At 43.0% G+C, this 7,337-nt stretch overlaps 2 pseudogenes; one reads left to right on the forward strand and one right to left on the reverse strand.

Moving 5' to 3' along the window:
- Nucleotides 1-1,144: 1,144 nt before the first annotated feature.
- LOC101583843 lies at nt 1,145-2,983 on the reverse strand (annotated as a pseudogene).
- LOC101592489 lies at nt 2,982-3,857 on the forward strand (annotated as a pseudogene).
- The last annotated feature ends 3,480 nt before the right edge of the window (nt 3,858-7,337 follow it).

Consider the following 7,337-nt stretch of genomic DNA (forward strand, 5'->3'; position numbering starts at 1 on the left):
GGGCCATCCCCTTGCTTTCCCCCCTTGAGAGGTAAATATCTCTCTGAACAATTTTTGATTTATTTATTTATTTATTTATTTATTTGTATTTTAGGGAAGGGTCTACAGAGTGGTCTCACTACTAGATCGGATTCATAGTCCTCCTGTTTACAGCCTCCCAAGAGGTTGGATTACAGGAGCATGCCACCATGCCCAGTCTCAACTGCCGGCTCAGCACACCCGGGGGGCAGGGCTGGCACAGCAGGCCTGGGGGGCGAACCTCTGCCCCTGCTTGCAGGCACTTTAGTCCACTGAACTATTTGGCCAGCCCTGAACAATTATTAAAGGTAAAATAGGTAAGCTACATAACCTTCTTTAGACATATATACGTATGTTAGAATAAAGCAAGGACCCCACCAGGTAACAGTATATTTCTCAAAGAAACAACAACAACAACTACTTGAATAAAAATATAAAACTGAAGACAAGATGATGAAAATTGTTAATGTACATGTTTCATGGAGCAATCACAATGTTCTCATAGGAAGAAGAATCTACAACCCATTTCTGCCTCTCATGATAGCAAGTCAGCACTCATTGTTAGCCATGAACTTCCTAGATAGTCATGTGCTTCAGCAGGTGCCATAAAGCATCTGCTTAACAGTCAATAATGAGGTCATATGATACCCCCACAAAAAATTTAAAAAACAAAACTAAGTGCAAAATCCACCTGTATGACTCAAGAGCTCAATCAGGTTGAAGCTTTGGTATATGCTGGAGGCTGTTCTGATAACCACCAAAGCTTAGTAAGATTCTCTGCCAGGGGTTTGCCCCCCACAAACAAAAATTCTTGGTCCACAAAATTTAATAACTATATAAATAAAGTAACTGTATAAAGAGAACCAGCACTTCCTCAGTAACAGACCTAAAAACAAATACCCACAGGCATGTGGCTGATGTGTCACAGAAGTTCAATTAAACATTAGTCAGTGTTCTTCAAATGTCATGTAAGCTGGGTGGCAACAGAAGAAAGGCTTAAGGTGGTAAGAGGCCTTCCACACAGCAGCATGGTGCTCTCTGAGTCAATCCCAGAGTGTTCCAAGAAGGAAGAGGTATCTCAGTAGACCACTTCTTAGTTTGCTAGTGGTCAGAAACTACTTCCTCCTCATATCATCCTCATCTTCCTGTCTAGTTCAGAGGTATCTGATGACTCATGCAGTAGGACATATGCTGAACCCAAATTTACGTACATCCTTTTCTTATAGTTGATAGTATCTCTGTGGCTCAATATGCTTGTTGTCCAAGAAAGTTCCATTGTCTGAGCCCAAGTCGATGGTGTAGGGCTTCACCCTTCGGCCCACAGTGCTATCAGCATGAGTGCATTCCACCAGCCGACCCTGAAAGACTGCATGCTGTTTAGAACAGGACGGATGATTGATGAGAATGTCTGCAGTGTGACAGTGCCGACCCAAAAGGTAAGCACTTTGTCAGTGGAGGTGCAGGACAGGGAATATCTCATTTTTAAAGGGTTAGAGATGCCACCGTTTGGGGGGATACCTACTTCCAGGGATTCATTGTATTAAATGACTACACCCCACAGGTGTTAGTGTCCTCAAGAAAAGTCCCAGAGAATTCAAAGCTTGGTTTGTCTCGAACAGGCACCTCTTTGTCTTTCTTGCTGCACCCAGGCCGAGGCACCAACTCTTGAGCCCCACTATTTCTGCTGCCTTCATTCTTTTGGCGGTGCCCCCGCCACTTGGCGGATTTGCTTTTCTTTTTGGCAGGGGACCGGCTACCTCCTAGGGCTATTCTGCTGCTACAGCGGCTAGGACGGCCGGGCCCTGCAGCTGGCCGGCAGTGAGGGGACACCGCTGGAAAAGACTGGTCCACAGTGGGCGGTGTGGGCGGGCTCTGGGCTGAGGCACTCTTGCTTCCCCACTACCGCCACTGCGGGCATCCCCGTGGCCCCATCATGGTGTCTTCCCAGGCTCCCCTGTTCCCGTTTATTTCTCTTTCATTCTGCAAATTTGGCAGACCCAAAGAAAAATGGACTGTTTAGCACCGTTCACTCAAGGAAACAACAAAACTTAGACCTGGACTTCCGGTACAAGTGATTCTTACTTGTCCCAGAGAAAGCTGCTATTGTCAAAGTCTCTTATCTACTTCCCGGTACAGTGATTAGTACAGGTGATTGTCTGGGTCATCTAGAAAACATACCAGGTGCAAAACCACCTTGTGTTGAAGGTCTTATTCATCCAGACACAGGAAAAGACTGTGTCCATTATGTATCTGGCTACTCTCTCAGGAGTTATCCTGATCTTCTGAATTACGCTCTTTTGGTTTCCACTTTTATTTATTTATTTTTTTTGCGGAACCAGGGATTGAACTCAGGCCCTTGCACTTACCAGGCAAGTGCTTATTCCACTGAGCTATCTCCTCAGCCCCTGGTTTCCACTTTTAAATACCTTCTCAGGAGTGCAGCTGACTGAGAGACACAGGGGCCTAGAAAATCCCAGCAGTAGTCCTGATACGCATCACTGGCATGTGGGCTTCACTACCATATGGCCTAGAGTGGCCTCACTACCACTGAGCAATGCACACATCTTTGTTTTCATGTACTACTCTCTGGTATTCCTATTTTAGAAAAATAAAACCAGGAAATGTGACAGGCCTACTTTCTTGTCATATAAATAATCACTTTATTTCAATTTGGAAGTTTCAGCCCATGTTTGGTGGCTCTGTAGAGTTAGTGGCAAAGAGGTACCTCAGGGAAGAACATGGAAGAGAAAGCTGCCTACCTCTTGGGATCTGGGAAATGAAAAGAGAAATAGTTTATATTTTAATATGCTTCCATTGCTTTTTTTGTGACTAAGAAATATTAAAGTAGTTATTATAGGGTGCCGCTGGGACCGTTGGCGGGGGTAGGTGGCCATAGCTGCTGAACTTCTGGAGCCCTGCCTGAGCCCTCCGAGCCAAAGAGCAGAGTGTGCAGTCTGGTCAGCATGTTGTGTTATGGGCGGTATGGAAGAGAAATGAAATTGTATGCTGGTAACCTGGGACTAGTGCCAGCAAAGGAGAGTTAGAAAGTGCTTTCAGTTATTATGGTCCCTTAAGAACAGTATGGATCACAAGAAATCCCCCAGGATTTGCCTTTGTGGAATTTGAAGATCCTAGAGATGCTAAAGATGAAGTATGAAGACTGGATGGAAAAGTGATTTGTGGTTTCCAAGTGCGGGTTGAATTATCAATGGATATACTTCAGGGATCTCGCTTTGATAGACCACCTGCCTGTCATCCCTTTGATCCCAATGATATATGCTATGAGTGTGGCAAAAAGGGACTTTATGTTTATGATTGTCATCGCTATAGCAGGAGAAGAAGCAGGTCACAGTCTAGATCACATTCTCTCTCTTTCTTTCTTTTTTTTTTTTTTATATTTTAGGGACGGGTCTACAGGGTGTTCAGGGCCTCACTACTAGATTGGACTCACAGTGATCTGCCTGCTTACAGCCTCCCAAGAGCTGGGATTACAGGTGCACATCACCATGTCCAGTCAGAACACATTCTCAATTCAGAGGAAGGTGATATTCTTGCTCCCGCGGGAGCAGAGGACAGAGGTCAAGGTCAGTATCTTCTCAATGATTGATCAAGGTCTGTGTCTCTTCATCGATCAAGATCGGTCTCACTCAGAAGATCTAGATCTGGTTCGATAAAAGGATCGAGGTATTTCCAATCCCAATCTAGGTCAAGATCAAGGTCTAGGTCTCTTTCATGGCCAAGAAGCAGGCCAGTCAAAGTCCAGATCTCCATCTCCAAAAATAAGTCCTTCCCCGTTAGGAAGTCCTCACAGAAGTGCAAGTCCTGAAAGAATGGACTGAAATTCTCAAACTCATCTTTTAGGGAAAAGTTATTTTGTTTACATTATTATAAGGGACTTGGGATGTCTGTAAAGTGTAACAGGATATTTCAACCATCTAATCAAAATTGATCTGGATTATTACTCTGTAAACCCATGGCAGTAAAATAATATAAATTTTTGTTGAATGTATTAACATTTTATGGTCTAAAAATGTGAGATTTTATTTGGCACATTTAAATAAGTTTCTAATAGAAAAAATACAGTAGTATATTACTATATTCAATTGCTATAAATAAATATCATAAGGTCTACTGATTATTAAAACCAAAAGCAGGACCAGCGAGATAGCTCAGCAGACTAAAGTGCCTGTTTAGGCAAGTGCAGGGACTGCAGTTGGATCCCCAGAACCACATGCCACACCAGCCCACCCCCAGTGTGGGCTGAGCCAGCCAGAGTCTAGGCGCAGTGGCACACGCCTGTAATCCCAGTTAGGTCAGGCTGAAAGCAGAAGGATCACCACAGGTTTGAGCTGCTTAATAAGACCCTGCAACAACCAAAAAAAAAAAAAAGCAAGCCACTCCAAAGGCAAATATTGACATTCCTTTTTATGCACTCATCTTTCAAGTTCTTGAACTTATCTGAAATTAAAAGCACCAGTATCCCCAGTAGCCATATTAGCTACTTATCATTTACTTAAATCATTAACCTCACCAGCAAAGTAACTTCTGAAAGGAAATAAGAGAGAAGCCAAGGTCAGTCTTGGTGTAATTTTTCTATATTAAAGCTATCGAAAGAAAGAAAGAAAGAAAGAAAGAAAGAAAGAAAGAAAGAAAGAAAAAGCAAAAACCCCATGGGGCCGGAGAGATGGCTCAGTAGAATAAGTGCTTCCCTAGCAAGTGCAAGGGCCTAAGTTCATTCTCCAGTTCTACAAAAAAGAAAAAAGCTATCTAACATGGGGTTCTCAGTTTCTTCTAGTCAAACTCCTTCGCTAACAGGATTAGATGTAGTTTTCTTCATTTTCCCTCAAAGAAGACACAATGGGAAGTAGCACAAATTTGGAAGATCAGATATTGTCCCAGCATTTCCCACCACAGAAAATACCATGGCCTAACAGTGCACTCTAGGGAAAGAATGCTAGCAGCGGAATGTCATGGATCCCAGCAATACAGACTGAAAGTTTCTGAAGAGGGGGTAATCTGAGACTGAAAGTTGTCCATGATATGGCTAGTACCTAAATGTCCCTCCCAAAGACTCATACACTCATAGGTGAGACTTTCCAGTCAGGAGGTGATTGGATCATAGGTGTATGAATATGGATTATGGGTGTGTGTGCTAACTGCATTAGTCCAATAGGTTCACAGAGTGGGTCAGGTCTGAAGAAAGAAAGCAAATTGCTTTGCCTCTGTCGGCTCACCCAAGGACTGTTTCCCCTCTGCCATGCCTCCTGCCTTGGAGCCAGCTGGCTGTGGAATCAAACCTCTACAAACTCTGACCTAAAATAGACCTTTTCTTTTTTAATTTGTGGGTGTTGGGAATTTTGTCCCAGCAATGAGAAAATAACTAAGACAACCATCAAGCTGAAGAAATTGCCAAATGTGGGAAACAATTCATGGAGTTAAAAATAGTCTTTTTTTTTTTAAAAAAAAGTCTTTTTAAAAGACACTTATTGCCTGGTGTGGTGGTGCAAGCTTGTAATTCCAGCCCTTGGAAGAAAGATGAAAGAGGACTGCTGCAAGATGGAGGCCAGGCTGGAAGACAGTGAGTCTAGGCAGCCTGAATGACATAATAAGACCTTGTCTGAAAAAAAAAAAAAAAATTGCAAATGGCTAACAAGTACATGAAAAGTGTTCAACATTTGGCCTTTCAAAAGACAGAAATTAAAACAACAGTGAAGGCCAGTGAGATAGCTCAGCAGACTCAGTGCCTGCTTAGGCAAGCGCAAGGACCAGGAGTTCAATCCACATGCCACATTGGCCCCACCCACAGGTACACTGAGCCCACAACAGAGACTGGGCATCTTGGCGCACACCTGTAATCCCAGCACTGGGGAGGCTGAAAACAGAAGGATCACTACAAGTCTGAGCTGCATAGTGAGGCCCTGTACCAAATACAATAATAATAATAATAACAACAACAACAACAACAAAATAAGGGCCAGACTGATAGCACAGCAGACTAAAGTGCCTGTTTAAGCAGAGCATAGTGGTTGTTGTGAAGTGCTGGCCCACTCACAGAATGCGCTGAGACAGTGATGGAGACTGGGTGTGGTGGTACAGGCCTATATTACAGCACTTGGGAGGCTGAAAACAAGAGAATGGCTATGAGTCTGATCTACATAGTGAGACCCCGTAGGTCCCATAGACCCTGTCCTAATTACAGTAAATAAATAAAACAGTGAGATTCCAGAAAGAGTGGCCATCATCAAGAATCAAGTAATAACAAGTGTGAGTGAGGTTGCAGGAAAAAAGAAAAAACCCATCTCCATTGCTGGCAGGAATATAAGCTAGTGTAATCACTATAGAAATCAGGATATCAGCTTCTCAAAATATAAAAATAGAAATTCCCCTTATAAGCCAGGCATGGTGACACACACCTGTAATCCCAGCCCTTGGGAGGCTGAGGCAGGGAGATCGTTGCAAGTCTGAGACAAGCGGGGGCTACAGAGTGAGCTCAAGGCCAGCCTGAGCTGCATAATGAGACCCTGGCTTTTTGTCTCAGACAAAAAAAAAAAAAAAAAAAAAAAAAAGAAAGAAAAAGAAATTCCCCTCATAGGTATCTTCCCAAAGGAGTTAAAGACATCATGTTGCCTTGACACATGTGTAGCCACGTTACAGCAGCACCAGCATAATAGCTAAAGATTGGAAGCAGCCCATACCTCCATCCACAGATGAATGGGTAGAGAAAATGTGGTATTTCCATACACTGGAGTAGTACTCTGCTCTAAAGAAGCATGCATTTGAGTCATGTGGAAAGATGGATGCACCTTGAGACCATAATATTAAGAGAAATAAACTAGAAGTACAAACTTAAATATCATATGGCTTCTCTTCTCCTATATAAAAAAATCTCAAAGAAGGCATAAAGAGTAAAATAAAAGATAATATGAAACAAAGCAGCAGGTCTTTTGCAAATGGGAAAAGGGACCAAGATATGGAAGGAGAAGGAGGTCAAGGAGGTGAAGAAAATGTAACAAGACTTGTATGCATGATATACAAGCACCGGCTCTTTACAATGAACATAAATGTTAGTTATTGCAAACAATTTAGTCTTTTGAAGAAGGAGAAGGAGAAGGAGAGAAGAAGAGGAGGAGGAGGAGGAGAAGAGGAAGAGAAGGAGGAGAAGAGGAACAGGAGGAGGAGAAGAGGAGGAGGAGGAGAAGAAGAGAAAGGAAAGGAGGAGGAGGAGGAGGAGGAGGAGGAGAAGGAGAAGAAGAAGAAGAAGAAGAAGAAGAAGAAGAAGAAGAAGAAGAAGAAGAAGAAGAAGAAGAAGAAGAAGAAGA

Source organism: Octodon degus, unplaced genomic scaffold (assembly GCF_000260255.1).
Source record: "Octodon degus isolate 3935 unplaced genomic scaffold, OctDeg1.0 scaffold00016, whole genome shotgun sequence".
In the NCBI taxonomy this organism is placed as follows: domain Eukaryota; kingdom Metazoa; phylum Chordata; class Mammalia; order Rodentia; family Octodontidae; genus Octodon; species Octodon degus.